The sequence below is a fragment of the Portunus trituberculatus genome, chromosome 17, assembly GCF_017591435.1.
Source record: "Portunus trituberculatus isolate SZX2019 chromosome 17, ASM1759143v1, whole genome shotgun sequence".
In the NCBI taxonomy this organism is placed as follows: domain Eukaryota; kingdom Metazoa; phylum Arthropoda; class Malacostraca; order Decapoda; family Portunidae; genus Portunus; species Portunus trituberculatus.
Genome location: NC_059271.1, coordinates 27,864,879 through 27,882,245, shown reverse-complemented (window position 1 = coordinate 27,882,245; position 17,367 = coordinate 27,864,879). Strand labels below are relative to the sequence as shown.

Below are 17,367 nucleotides of genomic sequence, written 5' to 3'. Positions count from 1 at the left end.
CTATTTTTATCTCGCCCCGGCACGCATTATGTAATGTAACCTTACAAGTGCAAGGTTTATGTAAAATTCAATGTCACGAACGGCAGATTAAAATTTGTATGAAATCATGAAGCTCTATTGGCGCTGGGCTGACGTTCTCTAATGTTATTGGATATATGTTTAGTCACAAACCATCCTACATGTTGAAAATGACGTTAATCTACTGTCCGTCACTGTCAGAGGTGGAGAAATGGAGGTAAGAAGACTAACTGCGTCACACAAAGCTTTCGTAACGAGTGTAAACGGATTAACGTGTCTTGAGTGAAAATGCTGCTCGTGGCCGGCCACCTCAAGGAATCATTCACATCAAATTTGCTCCCCAGTGCTTCCTGTTTGCTTCCCGCAGCTTCCTCTTGGCGATCATCAACCTAGTCTATTTATGTACGTGGAGTGGTTTGCAACATCATGTTTATAATCCAATATATAAACAGGCGGACGCTGGTCACAGGCGGCGGCTTTGTCTCCCCTCCTACCTGGCGACACGTGCCTTGTTCTTAGCTTCGAGGACTTGCCTACGTAAAATAAACACGGCAAATTGCTGTCGTGATCTAGCAAAACTGATGCTTTGTTTACATACCTTTTTTTTTATTACCAAGCTTATAAGGTACGAAATGCACAAATATACATACTTCGGAAATCAAGCATATCCTCATTTTGGTGTTCCCGTTACTGAAAGCTATAGGTAAAAATAGAACATAGCGTACCTTTTTATTACCAAGCTTATTAAGTAGAAAATGCACAAATAAATATACATACTTCGGAAATCAAGCCTATCCTCATTTTGATGTTCCCGTTACTGAAAGCTATAGGTAAAAGTAGAACATAGCAATCCCTCATGCTAACTTCAACATCCTTTGTCTATAGATTTGTGGAACGTGGGTGAGTTACGCAGTATGGAAATATGCAGCGAGGAGACCAGAAAATGAACTCACGGGGAGGAAGTTCACTGTCAAACGGAGAACAAAGAGAGAAAATGACTTACGTGATTGCTGTCTTTACCGGGAAGAGTGGCGGAGCGGAGGGAAGGTTAACAAGGAACGTAAACCCAGTGAGAGGAGGTGGTGGTGTGAGACGGTCATGTGTTGTGATAATTTTTCCTTTAGATAAGATTTGTTGTTCTGTTGAGCTGGTGATTCATTGTCTCTTTATTAATGCTTCTGTTAATAGTTATTATGATTTTGCTCTCTCTCTCTCTCTCTCTCTCTCTCTCTCTCTCTCTCTCTCTCTCTCTCTCTCTCTCTCGATGGACAAGCCGTGGAAAATAAATAAAGCAACATAGAAAATAAACAGATACACATAATAAAATCAATGAAAATGAAAGAGAAAAAAATATTTAAATAATCTACAAAAATAACAATAGAAAGAAAAAGACAAGAACTCTGTATTCGTTTAGAATTTATTCACTATTTTCTGTCTCCTTGTTGGGAAGTATCAACAGAATCGTCGTTTTCCAAGAGAACTCAAGCGGCAGTTCCAAGAGGCGTCGTGAGCAGGTTGAGTTACTCCGGATCATGGGAAGGGAGGTCGGAAGGAAGGGAGGGAGAGGCACCACACGCAGACCAGGGTGTGAGTTGGCCGGCGTCCAGCCAGGCCCAGTCATGTTAGGCCCCGCAGATGTTTGTTGTTTGTCGTGGTCTTCGTGTGAGAGAGAGAGAGAGAGAGAGAGAGAGAGAGAGAGAGAGAGAGAGAGAGAGGGGGGAGGTGATGGATACTGTTAGAGAGAGAGAGAGAGAGAGAGAGAGAGAGAGAAATAAACTAAATAATTAGTGTACGTGTAAAAAAAGTCACAAATAATAATCTCTCTCTCTCTCTCTCTCTCTCTCTCTCTCTCTCTCTCTCTCTCTCTCTCTCTCTTTCTCACTCTCACGTGTAGCTCTACAAAATAACAGTCGGTGCCAAGACATTTCTGAGAAGCGGGATCACATGCACACTGACAGACAAGGACAGGGCAAGCTTCCTTCACAATGCGCGCCGAGTAGTTCCAACAGTATTTATAGAAGGAAAAATCTGTATGTATGTGTGTACTAGAGCCGACAGGTGTGCGATTAGGTAGCCAGCCAACCAGCCAGCCAGCCAGGTGTTCATGAGAGAGAGAAAAAAATATATATAAACAAGCATCATAATTGGGTGAACTACTGTCCTTGGCGTGAATATGAAGATGGACTGGAGGATGTGGCAGGGAATGGTGGATGAGAGATGGATGAGAAAGTTTATATTGCTCACCTGGTGTAGTGGAATGGTAGCGGTGTGGTGACCGAGGTGGAAGATGTACGGTGGTAGTGGTAGTGGTGAAGAAGGATGAGCAGTAGAGGAGGTGGATAAATGAGTGGGATTTCCTGTAGGTGTGGGAGTGTTGGTGTGGGTGTGGTACTTGTAATGTGATGGTGATGGTGGTGGTAATGATATATATACAGGCGATGAGTGAGTGTAGCGGTGCGTAGAGAGAGAGAGAGAGAGAGAGAGAGAGAGAGAGAGAGAGAGAGAGAGAGAGTACAACAACCCTTTCCTTGTGTAGCTAAGTGATTCTCAAGGTTACGCTCGTCATTTATTATCACTTTTGTTTACTAGTCTCCCGCCAGGTGGCTTATCGCGCCGCCAGGTGATGACAGACGATTTAACTATTATACAACCACTGTCACACGCCCCCCACATCCTTTCCCGAGGCTCCGTCACTACTAACTACTACCGCTTGGATTAGGTACGCTCCCAGGACAGCTGCCAGAGTGGTGGTGGTGAGAGAGGAGGAGGGGTGTTCAAGGATAGAGATAAAGGAGGAGAGAGAGGGTGGGGGAGGGAAGGGAGGGAAGTGAGTGCCTCTAAACAAACATGCAGTGCCGATGTAAAAGAGGAATTTGGACCTATTATTTTATGCTGTGTTAGTTATGATTAATTTTTACAGTTCAATTTTTTTTTATTATGAATTGTGGTAATTATTAATGTTACTCAACTATGTAGTCATGATTTGTATGATTTCTAATGCGGCTGCGATCCATGGGTTGGCACGCACCACATCACAACACTATCGCAGCACACCACAACCAGATTATAACGTTCTTTTCCCTCTAACTAAGTGGGTTATGGCAACTGCGTAGTACGTACCAATGCCACCCGAGTATTTAACCCTTTCAAAACTGAGACGCATTTTTATTTTGATTTTCTTGAGTATGATTATACAATTTTATTTGCATTAGGAATAGTCTATGGAGGTCAAAAGATTAATGGCCATAGTCTTTACTATTTTAATCCCTACATAAGTTTCTGAAGCTGTATAAAATTACTAAATAGTAACCAGAAAGAATATGAAAACGCGGCATGGTACTGAACGGGTTAACAACAGTTTTTTTGAAGGAGGAAACCAGTCAGTGTGTAAAACATTCAAACATTCAAGGAAGCTTATGACTATAGCTTCCTTCGACATTCAGCGCGGCACCAGTAACGCCCCTTTGTTCCGTGATACTGACTATACCATACATTACCAGATGCAGGGATAGGGAGTGATAGGGAGTACGGGAAGGGAGGGGGACTGGCGTGCAGGTGTTCGTATGGTCTATAACCCTTACTTCCTCATCGATTACTAATTTTGCAAGTCAGGAATGCTCATTGGGGCTTTCCGGGTTTGCGTGAGTGGCTTGTTGAATCGAGCTGAGGACGGGGCGTGATGGTGGTGGTGGTAGTGGTGGAAACTGAAAGGCGGTAGTGTGGTCAGACTGGTAGTGCGTCGTGGTCAGTCAGGCGAGGGTTAGCTAGGGGCAAGTTCAGGCAGGAGACACGGAGACGAAAAAGGAAGAAAAAAGAATGTGTAAACCAGTATGAGGGAACGATATAAGGGAGAAAGATTGCGACAGGAACAGGGTATGGTGGCGCAAGGTCAGACATTCGTGGGCACCAAGGGACAATGTGCGTAGGAAGAGCAACCGAGGCAATGATGAAGGGATTTGATAAGTATCCTGTGAGGGTGCGGAGGGTCGGGTGGTGACGCAGGAACTAAGGTGGTGGGCGCAGGGCGGGGCGTGTTGTGGTAGGGCCAGTGGACGCAGTGGGTATAACATTAATCCTTGTGAGTGGGAGGAGGAGGGGGGGGAGGATAGGAATGAGACTGCTGGGTAAATGTACTCCGACTTCTTGGCACTCTTCCGACCCTCCTCACCCATTTCCCAGACTATAAATAAGTGACGTGTTGAATCGCCCACATTTAGCGTCGCGGTAATAAGCCTTTCCTCTCATGACCGCTTACACGCCACATGAAAACACGCCCGGTTTGAATATAGCATAGCAGAGTCTACTTAGAACTTCGACAGATTCTGTGGCGTTAGTGCACTATGGAGCTGATGTGTTCGGATTACGCTGCTGCAGTGATGTGTTCGGATTACGTTGCTGCAGGTGTGAATACTGTTTCGTTATGAATTCCTTAGGTGATGTGGGTGTGATCAACGTCAAGAGGCCTGCCCTGGTCACTGTATTCGAGTTGCTTCAATTGCTCTGTGAGTTAACCACTGCTGATAGCTCCAAAATAAACACAATTTCCTTCACCAATTAAGAAATAAGTACTTGCTCAGAAATCCGCCGCCAGATGGCAGTGAAGTGACCATATTAGAAGGAATGGCGACAGAGGATGGTGGTACTCTTATTTACTATTGCCCTGCCACGTAACAATGTATTGTACTCACCAAACTGATTCAAAGTCTTCCCACTAGGGATCTGTGTTGTCAGTATTATGTAATAGCACCGCTCACCTTCACGGGAACACTTTTTAGATGTTTAATATTTGAGCCATGGTATTCCAAATCATAAAACCAATAATTGCCTAACAGCAGCGGTTGAGGTGACTAGACAGGTAATGGCAACACACTCAGTTATGAACACAACGTTTAATTATCCTCATCACACAGGTGACAGCGAGAAAATTTAGTACTTGGGAACTCACGGTGCATGCCAGGAGAGCCACCTACACGTCGCATGAAAAAAAAAAAAAAAAAAAGGATGGGCGCGGGGAGTGTGTTTAGGGTAGAAAATAATGTTCATGTGACTATGACCACCCGTCGTGTGGGGTGCGAAGCAAGGATGAAACCGCTGCATGGGGAAGAGAAGAGAAGGGAAGGGAAGGGAAGGGAAGGGATGGACTGCAGGTGTGAGGAAGCCCGCTGCCAGATCATGAAGGGCCATGGCATTCGTACTGTGGTCACGTTGCTTGCATGTTTGTTATGGTTGTTTTCTTGTTGTTCACGGGTTTATTCACCATCATGAAAAAAAAAAAAAAATGTACACCAGCTCTAACAATGGTATAAAATCTACTGGTACCCTTAACCAAAATAGACATGAAAGTTTGTATAGAGTATGTATATTATAAGTTCATGATACATACTTACATCACCTATTCTGTATGCTCCCGCCGTATTTACACCCGCCTTCAAGTGTGGGTAATCTTATCGCCGTCTTTCAAGGTTTGTTTATTTGTTTGTGTACGCTGATACCGGTTAGGGTGAGAGTAGTAAACAAGCTTGACAAAAAAGGTGCTTGTTCGTGTTGTCCCATTGCTGAGTGAGTGATATTTAAGATACCAACCGCGCGGAGCAGAGTGGGGGAGTATAATTGGAGAGGATTAGTGGGTGACAGTGCGTGGCAATATCAAGGGAAGGCTCACAGGCCACGTGTCAGATATTTATACCCAGTGCAGTACAAAAACCTGACTGATAGGGAGGCTTGAAATGTATGAGAGTTGTGAAAGGCGATAAGAGAGATCGATTGGAATGATTGATGTGAGGTGGTGCAACGGTAAGAGAGAGAGAGAGAGAGAGAGAGAGAGAGAGAGAGAGAGAGAGAGAGAGAGAGAGAGAGAGAGAGAATCTTAAAAGTCGATATAATGAGTGAATGATAGTAGTAGTAGTAGTAGTAGTAGTAGTAGTAATATTTGTTGTTGTTGATGTTGTTGTAACAACAATAGCAACAGGAGCAACAGTAGCAGGAGCAGCAGCAGCAGTAACAGCAGCAGCAACAGCAGCAGTAGTAGTTGTAGTAGTAGTAGTAGTAGTAGTAGTCATAGTAGTCGTAGTAGTAGTAGTAGTAGTATGTAGTAGTAATAAGTAGTAGTAGTAGCAGTAGCAGTAGTAGTAGTAATAAAAACCGGGTGTTTTTAAGTGTGTGTGAGTGTGTGTGTGTGTGTGTGTGTGTGTGTGTGTGTGTGTGTGTGTGTGTGTGTGTGTGTGTGTGTGTGTGTGTGTGTGTGTGTGTGTGTGACGAGGTAGGATGGTGGGGAAGGGTACGTACATACTTCCCCGATGTGGGTAACACTTGTGTGTATCAAAGGATCATGAGTGAACGTGATTTCCTAATAAGTTTACTGCCTCGCCTGGACTCGCTTCGTCTTACCCCCGCTCACTGCTGACCGCCTTTCCTTTCTCTCACACGACACAGCGCGCAGTTTCTCTTTCCGCGTATGTTTTCACTGGATGCCTCAGTGTTTGTGGGTGAGGGAGGGGAGGTGACTTCTGGCGCCTCTCTCATCCTCATCTCTCTTATGTCAGCCAATATATGCCAAGGTCAGAGTTCCCCCCCTCCCCGGACCTACTACGCATTCAAGCAGACATCCAAGGTCGAGGGACAGAAGATTAACACAGGCTGTTCATGTCTGAGAGCGCAGCTGCATCTTCGTATTGCCCGTACCGTTGAGGATGGTCGTGTGTGTGTGTGTGTGTGTGTGTGTGTGTGTGTGTGTGCAGTCATGTGGGTTCTCAAGACACATAATGCGTATGTTTACGTGATATTTTTTTTTCTCTCTCTCATGCCGCGCCATTCACTTTCCCGGAGCAGTGTGGAGCAGCACATTCTTCTCGTCAGGGTTTGCTGCACTGTAAAAATAAACTTTCCTGCTCCGAAATGTCGTGACTAGGTATCGCAGATGTTCACATGTGTGTATGTGTGTAAGTAGGTAGCTGTGTGTGTGTGTGTGTGTGTGTGTGTGTGTGTGTGTGTGTGTGTGTGTGTGTGTGTGTGTGTGTGTGTGTACAACTGAATTACAGGTGTTGAGGGAATGCCAGATGAATGTCTGTGAGTCTTTTTTATAACCAAAGAAACAGATGGCCTTGGCGATGGTGGGAGTGAAACAATAGCCAAGATACGCATTTCAGCGTCCCTTACATAACCCTGCGCCAGTGAACCCTCCACTCATTGGTCACTGCCCATCTGGCCGCGCCGCCCGACAGATTACATAACTCCCCTGCCGGGAGGTTATGATGTAATATTTGAGGGAACGGCCCACCCACACATGTACATTTTCTTCGTTTTGTTTACAGTCAACATTTATTATGTTTCCCTAGCTGGAAGGGCCGGGAAGTGAGGCGTTGCACCAGCCAAGACTTTAGCAAACGTTCCGCAAACGTTCACACCTCGCTATCTGGAACGAAGCGGAATCACGCCGCGTGGACACCCAACTGACGCGTCCTCCTGACACAGACCTGCCACCGTAACCCTGTTCCCCTTCCTGTCCCTGCAACCCTATGTCCAACTCATGAGAAATTTACCCCAGTCAGCATCAGTGCCATGCGTGGAATTAAACGTCATGATTTCTCATCAGTGTGTCGCCTCAGGATTCCTTTGAAACAGTACTCAGCAATGACAAACATGATTGGACCAGCATGTGTGGTGAAGGTCGAGGTGATGTGTGCCAGTGGGGAGGGGGACAAGGAGCAGCGGCACCATGTCACTGTCATACCTTATGTAACTTATTTTAGATGGTCACGTCACTGGTGTGAGCTTTTGAGCTTTACATGTAACACGTAACTCGGAATACACTTGCTCATGGGGGGAGTAAGTGATTACTGACAGGTGTTGAGAACTTATTTATTAATACATGTAAAGTGAGCACCACAACCTTATCATGAGTGTATCAGTGAAGCTCATAGTGCGGGTATCAGTGAAGTAAGATTCGTGTAACAAAGGCTACCAGGACGCGATGCAGCCAAGGCGAGGGAGAAAGGACGGAAAACACTAGCGAGGTTTCTCCACAACCATCACGCCACTGTCCTCAGCCGTCCCGCCTCCACCAATGAGAGTGCGAGAACAAGCCGCACCTCCCTCGGCCCACTGTGAACCACGCACGCCACACAGGTGACGCACGAGGCCGAGTACTCATACCACCTTATCTCCTACCTGGAAGGCTTGTGTTGCTCTACTCACAGGAATCCACGTTGCTGGCTTACGCACCACTCATCGCTCCTGTAAACTGGAGGAGGAAGAAACAATTGTATGACTTTATAACTCTGCCTGACTTTGATTCTCTCTCTCTCTCTCTCTCTCTCTCTCTCTCTCTCTCTCTCTCTCTCTCTCTCTCTCTCTCTCTCTCTCTGCTGTGATTAAGTTTTATTTAAGACGTTCTCTCTGTGAGTTCTCTATACTAAAACACTGCCTTGTCATAGTGAAAAAAAAAAAAAAAACGTTTAGGCTACGCATTGCAATGACAGGTGTAACGATACAAGATAATCCAACCGAGAGAAAACTGACAATGCTTATACTGGCAAGCATCCTTAACCAGCTTGGAAAGTGTTAGCTTGACCTCCCTCTGCAGGAACCCATGGTTCCTGCAGACGTCTTGCTAGATAAGTGAAGGTTTAAGGGGCCTTTTTAAGCTGTGGACTAAAGAAACTAGTGATCGAGATAATTATGAATGTGTATCTGATATCAGGTGATTTTTATCCTTTCATGTAATGTTCTTTTAATGGCCGTTGAATAATCCTTAATAGATTTTTATTGCTTCTTAACCCTTTTACTGCTACTTGGTTGATGCGTCTTTCCTAAGGTCACAAACCACTGTTAAATATCTCTTCTTGCACTACAGCCATTTGTAAATATTATAATGGGCGGAAATTGCAAAACTTATCCTTATAAATGTCGTTCTTGTAAACGCTTATAAGGATTGTACATATCGTTGCTAATGTTATTGTTACATATCGCATGAAAAGAGCGGAATCATGTGACAGCTTTATACTGACCAACACTGCCCCATAAATCATGTGTTCTGAGGGCTGGAAGGCACTATGCGTCGAAATATTCACCTGTCTGTGTAGGGGGAGGTCAATAAATGCTCAGTATTATAATTCTGAACATTGTCGCTAGTACACCACGTTACATAATAAGGGTGGTTATGGAGGCAAGTGTGTATATGGAGACGGTTCAGCATACGCAAAGACAGGCCGCGGTATGGCTTCCCTTCAGCTCACCAAGGATGCGGGAAAGCCATATACGGCCATGAGGCACAACGCGGAACTCTCCCACATAGAGGTCAGGGAACTTTTTTTGTTCTACCTATTCGTTTCTATTTGTGTACTTCGGAACTATCCATTAGAGTTATTGCTTTTTCTTTCCTCCATTTTTCTTGCTTGTTTGTTTATCTATTTGTTTGTTTTGTTATTATTGTTTTCTTACATGCTTTATATTGAAAAGAGAAAGCTAAAAGAATGATATGAAATTGTATATGATGTTTTGTCAGAATCTTAACCTCTTCAGTACCGGGACACATTTCTACATTGAGTTTTGGATGTGATAAGGGCGAATTCTAGTTACATTACGAAGGATCTATGGAGGGCAGAGGATTAGTGGCCAGAGTCTTCACTATTCTAATCCCCCACATGAGTTTCTGAAGCTGTAGAAAATCACCAAACAGTAGGAAGAATGAATATGGAAACGCGTCATGGTACTGAAAGGGTTAATTTTTTTTCTCTGCTTTTTACGAATTTCCTCCGGCTAGGTACTCCAGTCTTTCCTGTCAATCTTTTCTGTTCAGAGTGATTTGAGGGCAATAATCTTTACGCACGCGTCATGGCACGGTGTTACATCACGATCACGGTGTGCGTTTCCCCAGGGTACTGCTGAGGAGCCAACCCGAGCACTGATACCACTTGTAGCAGTCATGGAATCCGATTATGTAACAAATATTGCGTACATTCTCTCTCTCTCTCTCTCTCTCTCTCTCTCTCTCTCTCTCTCTCTCTCTCTCTCTCTCTCTCTCTCTCTCTCTCTCTCTCTCTTAGTATGTCTGCTTTATTCTGGTTATTTGTTTGTCTGTGTGTCTTTGTCTCTCCCTGTCTTCCACCTTCACATCTCTCTCTCTTCATTGATTACCTTAGTAATGAGGTCATGCCTCTCTCTCTCTCTCTCTCTCTCTCTCTCTCTCTCTCTCTCTCTGCTGGCTGTGTAGGTGAAGCGGTGTGGTGCCCCAGAGCAGTGTGGCCTTGCGGTGTGGCCCAAGGTCAGCGTGGCGCACACAGAATGAGGAGGTGGCGTGATGGTTCTCCTCTCCTATTGGTTCCCCTGGCCGAGTCTGCGTTTTACTATTGGTACTCCCCTTCTGCATCCCGTGCGGTGATTGGTGCTCGATGGGGTGTGTGCCGTGTTTGGTTTGGCCCTGTGTGGCGCGAACTGCACTGGCCAGCTGGTTCCCCGTAGCAGTACTCCTGGGTCGCGGCACTCGTGGCACGCTGAGGTGAAACGCTAAATGGGAGGCTGGCACTCGTCAGATGTTTCAGTTCATATTTCATTATAATGGTTTTGTTTTCCTAAATTCCCAGACAACATTCAGAAGACCTTCAGCGATAGTAAACAACAGCATTTTTTTTTTTTTTGTACCTCTTCATAAGTATGTTAAGTACCACTGCTTACCAAACTACACACACACACACACACACACACACACACACACACACACACACACACACACACACACACACACACACACACACACACACACACACACACACACACACACACACACACACACACACACACACACACACACACACACACACACAACCCAAACAACTAGTTTTACCTGTACCATGCGCTGCACCACGTGGTTTGACAAGATGCATGGTGCAGACGCGCCAACACCCTTTCCCTCCCCACCCTTCTTCCTATTCCCCACCCAACGCTTTACTCCCCGCCCGCCCCTCCCATCCAGTCCCTGTCCCATCTCCCTGGGATGCCGAGGCTTGACTGGCGTCGCCCACACACCCAGACTCCGACACATGGCCAGCAACGTGCCGCGTGATGCCTCATGTTTACCGGCTGATAATCTTGTTGGATGACGTCTTGGGGCTGACTCAGTTTTTGTATTGATCTTATTATCAGGCTCCATTCCTTTTAGTTGTGTTATTCCTTGTGGTAGAAGTGGCAACTCAAGCAGCTACATGAGTCCAAGAAGGAGCGCGTCATCTGAATCCCTTGCCCTGTACCTCAACTGTATCTTGTTTCTTTCTGACTTTTTTTTCGAAGAACGCCATATTTTTTACTATGAAAGCCTCGGAAAATGTTGCATGTATTCTAATTTAGCATATGAAGACAATAATTACTAAAATGATGCCAGGAAACACATTCTTTTCCCTCATCAAACCTGACAATATAGTGGTTGCATATACGACTAGAGGTCTTCAGTTAATATCTTAAATACAACCATGTTGCTAATGATTCAAGGTCTGCCTTGCATTTAACTTCAAGAAACTGGTCTGCCAAGATGGCCGGGTACTGTGATGCTGCTCTGTCCCACAAGTGACGTAAACACAAAAGCGCTCTCTAATTCTTGAATGAAATTAACGAGCGCGCAGAAAACCATACCTGATTGTTGTTAACCCTGAAAAAAAAAAATGATATTAATGAATACACAGAGGCGCCATTTAGCTGTGGAGACTCAAAAAATACTCTAGTTTACGTTCCATACACTACACTGAAGTTTGCAGGTTTGTGTAAGTGCTGGTAATAAATTCTAAGTTTCACTATAACAAGTGTTGGAGACGAGGATTCTGTGCTTACTTCTGCTACGCCTCAAGGCCGACGGGGCGCTGTTGCCATTTATCGCTTCCCTTCCGACCTTTCACTGCCGCGTTCGTGGGTTGCAAGTGACGAGTTCCTGGTGTAGAATTATGTATAGTACCATAGAAGATTGGCCTTGGGGCGCGTCTAGACTAGTGACATGGATGGGATGGCGGAAGACTAACGGATGGGAGGCTGTGGCGTAGCTGAGGTTTGCCTGGCCATGTAGAATTGTTATGTGTGACTATCATTGTGAGTAGCTGTCGTAATTCTCCATGGTGATTGGGTTAGGCTGTCGAGAGCACACAGCTTTTGGTATTTTATGGTGTGCTTATCTGCCTCGGTAACCACATGGTGAATTACTCGTGTTGTTTGACTGTTGAACGGAGTCGTGTGATTGGCAACTTCCGGTACACACACACACACACACACACACACACACACACACACACACACACACACACACACACAAGGAAAATATAAATCGTAGCATAAAAGAATACATACAAAAAGCATGAGCTCTTTTGTAGTTGAGTGTGCGCACAGCAAGGCCGCTGAGCCTCCCCTCGCGAGTCAACAAAGGCGACCAGCACTAGCAGACCACCTCTTCTTGATGCAGCGCGACACCTAACACCAGCCAGGGACCAGGAAGGAGGATGAGACACGCGTTGTACGTAATATAGGCGGCGGGCCAGCCACGTCTTGCTGTATTTCTTTCTTTTTGTTTGTTTATTGGTATATTTGCTTGATGTTGTTTTCTTGTTTCTTCTTCTTCTTCTTCTTCTTCTTCTTCTTCTTCTTCTTCATCATCATCATCATCATCATCATCATCTTCTTCTTCTTCTTCTTCTTCTTCTTCTTCTTCTTCTTCTTCTTCTTCTTCTTCTTCATTCGTTCTTCTTCTTCTTCTTCTTCTTCTTCTTCTTCTTCTTCTTCTTTATCTTCGCCGCTGTATGCAATTGCGTCGTAAGACTTTCTGACCATCGTTTGTATTATATCTTAGGTGGCATTAGAGGTAATAATGGTATATTTCGTATTGGACAAGTTGGAATTCAATCTCCACTACTGCATCATAATCTTAACTCAATTATAACTAAGAATGAATAATTCTGATAACTTTGAAAGTTGTTCGCAGTAATCACAGGATTAAATCAGTCAATCTTAAAAGAGCGACTTCAGAAAAAAAATAATAAAACTGATTTGGCTGTCCTTCCATTCATCTACGTTTAATACAAAGCTGATGTTCGTCTTGGCTTTGAGGAATTGCATTGTGCAGGTCATGAGTTGCCTTGTCTAGGTCAGGAGTTGCCTTGCTGTGTACAGCATAAAGTATGTCAGGAGTTGCCTTGCGGAAATCAGTTGGCCTTATGCAGAACCTTACAAACCTTATGTTCTTGTTTTGTTTTTATTTGTCAATTTACGTAAGAGAAACTGGCCAAAGGTTAAAAGGAAAAGAACAAAAAAAAAAAAATGTGGTGGTGGTGGCAAGGAGGTCCACTGTTCCTAAACCGATCAGTTTGAACGGAAATCCAGAATTACATTGGGTATAAGAAAGTAAGGCACGTATCATGGTTCGACAATAACCAAAACAAGATCTTGGTTTCGGAGGAGCTCTGAAGAAAAGTTTTATTTTCTTCACTTCTCCGAAACCCTGATGCATAAACAAAACTTTTTTTTCTCTGCCCTTGGCGCGTTGATTGTGTTTGTAAGCTCATGAATTAAGTAAACTTAGTAATGATGTTCACAGTTAGGTTTCATTGTTAAACATGTTAAACTGTAAGTAGATGCAGCAAATTATTTTCCTTCTTTTTTATTGGGTGATATTTTGTTATACGCAAGTTGCAATATTACATTCATTGTTGTTTGTGTATTTGTTTATTTGTATATACGTATGTATGTATTTATATATGTATATCTTGTACTTATACTAATAAACCTTAAATGATAAATAATGGTTATTGTTTTCTGGTTTTACTGTGTCCTTTGTCATATTCTTTTGGCCACGTTTGCCTCCAAATGTCAAAACCGAAGAGAGACTGTATTGTCAGTTCGTGTCTGTCATCGCGTGGAGAATATCGTTCAAGCATCCCTATGAAAGCGTGACTGGGACGAGACTGAGAGAGACATGGTGTGGCAAGCAGCAGGCACTGAAGGGCGTGGCTGCCTGAGTGGCACGTGAAGTGAGGGGAGAATCGAGGGGTGTGAGAAGTGGTGCCTCAGTGTGTTGTTCAGAGACAATAGCAGTAAGTCACCGTTTGCAATACTTTTCTGTGATTTGTGAGTTTCTGTTGTGAAGATGTTTTGAGGCAAGAATTCCAAGCAAAAACTTCATCTAACATTCACGATCTCAATGACAATTTCCTATAAGAGTTTGTAAATAACATGTGATGTAGTTTTCTGTACACTTTTATTTCTCACCCTTGGGATGTACATGTTATTATTCTCCACATTATTTTTGTTTCTGAGACAACAAGGAGAAAGTGAGGCTGAGATTGTGCACCAGAGTATGCAGTAGCCACGTGATCCATCCAGCACTCATTAGCTAACGTTGCCAGATCTGCAGTGCTTTACATCAAATCAAGAATACCATGATCTTTTTTCCCCACTGATGCCTTCAAACCACATTTCCTTTCAGTGCCTAGAAATCAACAAAAATTAAATATGATAACATATAACCTGCTACGCGTACTTCCTCCTCATCACCACTGCAGTGAGAGGGGATGACTGCCATTTACTTCCTCGCACTAAGGTTGAGTTTTCCTGTAGTCAATCCTCGCGTCACAGTTCCTCATGGCCACACAATCGTCGCTGCATCACTCAACGAGAAGAGAATTGTTCCCCCAAGGCTGCCGCTACCCTGATCCCCGCCTGAAGTCCCCTGAATGCTGGTGGATTGCTAAGCTTCTCTTGTTGTGCTGCCAGGAGAGCGTTTTCTTGTCGCCTCAGCCTGACGCACAAAAGGTTACTGGTGCCGTTATATTGCAAGGTCTGGCTGGGTATTGCGTTGTGCATTATTTGTCGGTCAGTGCCACTCCTGTGATTGTTACTGTTTGTAGTTGTTGCTGCTGGTGTTGTTGTTGTTGTTGTTGGTGGTGGTGGTGGTGGTGGTGGTGGTGGTGGTGGTGGTTGCGGTTGTAGTAATAGTAGTAGTAGTAGTTGTTGTTGTTGTTGTTGTTGTTGTTGTTGTTGTTGTTGTTGTTGTTGTTGTTGTAGATAGAACTAGTAGAACTATCACCATCAATATTATCATCTTTATTATTGTTGTTGTTCTTGGTGTTGTTGTTGGTTATATCAGAGAGAGAGAGAGAGAGAGAGAGAGAGAGAGAGAGAGAGAGAGAGAGAGGAGGTTGGGGCGGTATCTGGAAGTGATAGGTGTGGCAATGTAAACACTACAGTCCCTACCTACGCAGGGGATGAGATGCAGGAGGCAAGGAGCGAGGAGCCAAGGTGAGCCAGGCTGGAGCTCAATCCTGCCTCACGCTCCCTTCAAAACACCTCACTTTTTATCTACCACATTTATATGTTATTTATTTCCCTGTTTTCATTCTATTTACTGAATCGATTTTTGCCGAGTACTAGATGGTAAGATAATATAGATTAACCCCTTCAGTTACCAGAAAACGTCTCCATATTCATTCTGCTTCCTATTTGGTGATTTTATACAGCTTCAAAAACTCATGGGGTGATTGAAATAATGAGACTGTGGCGATTAATCTTCTGACCTCCATAGACCCATCCTGATGTTAGATCACTAAACGTGCACAAATCTTAAGGTAAAAATGTGTCCCAGTACTGAAGGGGTTAAGGTTAAAGGAGTCACACGTAACAGTAAAGTAAGACAAACGATCGATGGCTTACAGTGCTATAATGTCTCTTCCACTTCTTTGTGAAGGGAAATGTGATGGAACAGCGTAGGAAAAGGGTTAAAAAAAAAGGTCTGTAGCTGTTTGTTATTAATTTGGTCTACTTCATGTTTGTGTGTTTTTCTTTTTTTTCTTTTTCTCTAAACTTTTTTTGGGCATTCATTTCCTGTGTACGGTCTTCACAGTCTATCTTCGATGCCCCCCTCCTCTCTCTCTCTCTCTCTCTCTCTCTCTCTCTCTCTCTCTCTCTCTCTCTCTCTCTCTCTCTCTCTCTCTCTCTCTCTCTCTCTCTCTCTCTCTCTCTCTCTCTCTCTCTCTCTCTCTCTCTCTCTCTCTCTCTCTCTCTCTCTCTCTCTCTCTCTCTCTCTCTCTCTCTCTCTCTCTCTCTCTCTCTTATGGTCTTCTTAACCTGGTGTTCGGCCCTCGGTGGAGTTGTCTTCCTACTCCTCTCTTCTTTTATGGTGTCTCACGCGGTACTTTCCCAATACTTTCTTAGGTATACGTACAGCCTTTGTGTAGTTCCCTTTGTGCTGCTCGACTAAACACAAGTTCCCTGCTGACACTGCCTCGTTAGTCTTTCCGTTTCCGTTACATAACAACCTCCTTTCCTTCCTGCTGGGTAGACGCCTCCTGTCACGTGGACGCGCTTTAGTTAACCTGGTGTAAAAGCAAAAAAAAAAAAAAAAAAAAAAAGACCACTCTGATGTATCATAATGAGTCTTCCATAAACTTTGGTACATATCTTTAATATCTAAACGTAAATTCATGCAGATTATGTCTCTTGGTGTGTCTTTATCTTACGTTTTCCTAAGCTGTGGCGCTGTAAGCCAGTCAGGCTGTCAATGAATCTCAATCTCTCTCTCTCTCTCTCTCTCTCTCTCTCTCTCTCTCTCTCTCTCTCTCTCTCTCTGTTACCTGACTAGTGACTGGTTAATTGATGTTTATCCTTAGCACATCAAGAGCAGTGTCGCGTTACGTTCCTATGCTCTCTTATGCCAACCATCACTTACTTATCAGATACCTGCAGAGTCCACTTCAAGATTAAAATTGATTGCGAGGTTCATGAGTTTATATTAGGATTCAAATAATTTCAAACAGTAGGCTACTATAGGAAATACATAGATAAATCACAAACAAATAACCAGAGTAAGCGGGGCCAGCAAGTGGACTTGCCTCGCTCAAGGAAGGAGAATGAGCGGTCAAGAGGCTCCCCCGTGTGGTCCTCGTGATCCCTTGACCTCAATCCACGCGGGGCCAATGAAGCCACGCAGGTGACGGAAAGCATTGACAAAGCGCGGGCGGCAACAAGGGCGGCAGTAGGAGAGGCACACTTAACAGGGAGCAGGAAGGGGCGGCTGAATATCAAGTTTATCACCCTTTATGAACTGTGATCCGAGAGTCAGAGAGGAGGGAATGTGCTGACTGGAGCTGACGTGTCCCTCGTGGCGTATTCTGAAGTCAACTGATCTCGTCATGGCTCTCGTGGACATGTGATGAGCATTATCGATCACGTGGTTAAGGGTTTCTTTTTTCACTCTCTTTTTCCTGTACTTATTAATGTGCCGCACACTCACCTGCTCAAGTGCATTATGTTTCTTTCGTAAGGTGGAGGCACATTAACTCCTTCAGTACTGGGACGACTTTCTGCCTTGAAATTTGGGTGTGATTA

At 44.2% G+C, this 17,367-nt stretch overlaps 1 protein-coding gene and 1 long non-coding RNA gene across 2 annotated transcripts in view; one reads left to right on the top strand and one right to left on the bottom strand.

Moving 5' to 3' along the window:
- The window catches only part of LOC123505145 (phosphatidate phosphatase LPIN3-like), an 89,864-nt gene that overhangs the window by 3,134 nt on the left and 69,363 nt on the right, over nucleotides 1-17,367 (top strand). The window lies entirely within an intron of this gene.
- Nucleotides 7,903-12,618, bottom strand: LOC123505147. The gene is made up of 3 exons (XR_006675082.1): nucleotides 11,836-12,618; nucleotides 11,641-11,656; nucleotides 7,903-8,257 (listed from the first exon to the last, which is right to left on the bottom strand). It is a non-coding gene; the product is annotated as an uncharacterized LOC123505147 (long non-coding RNA).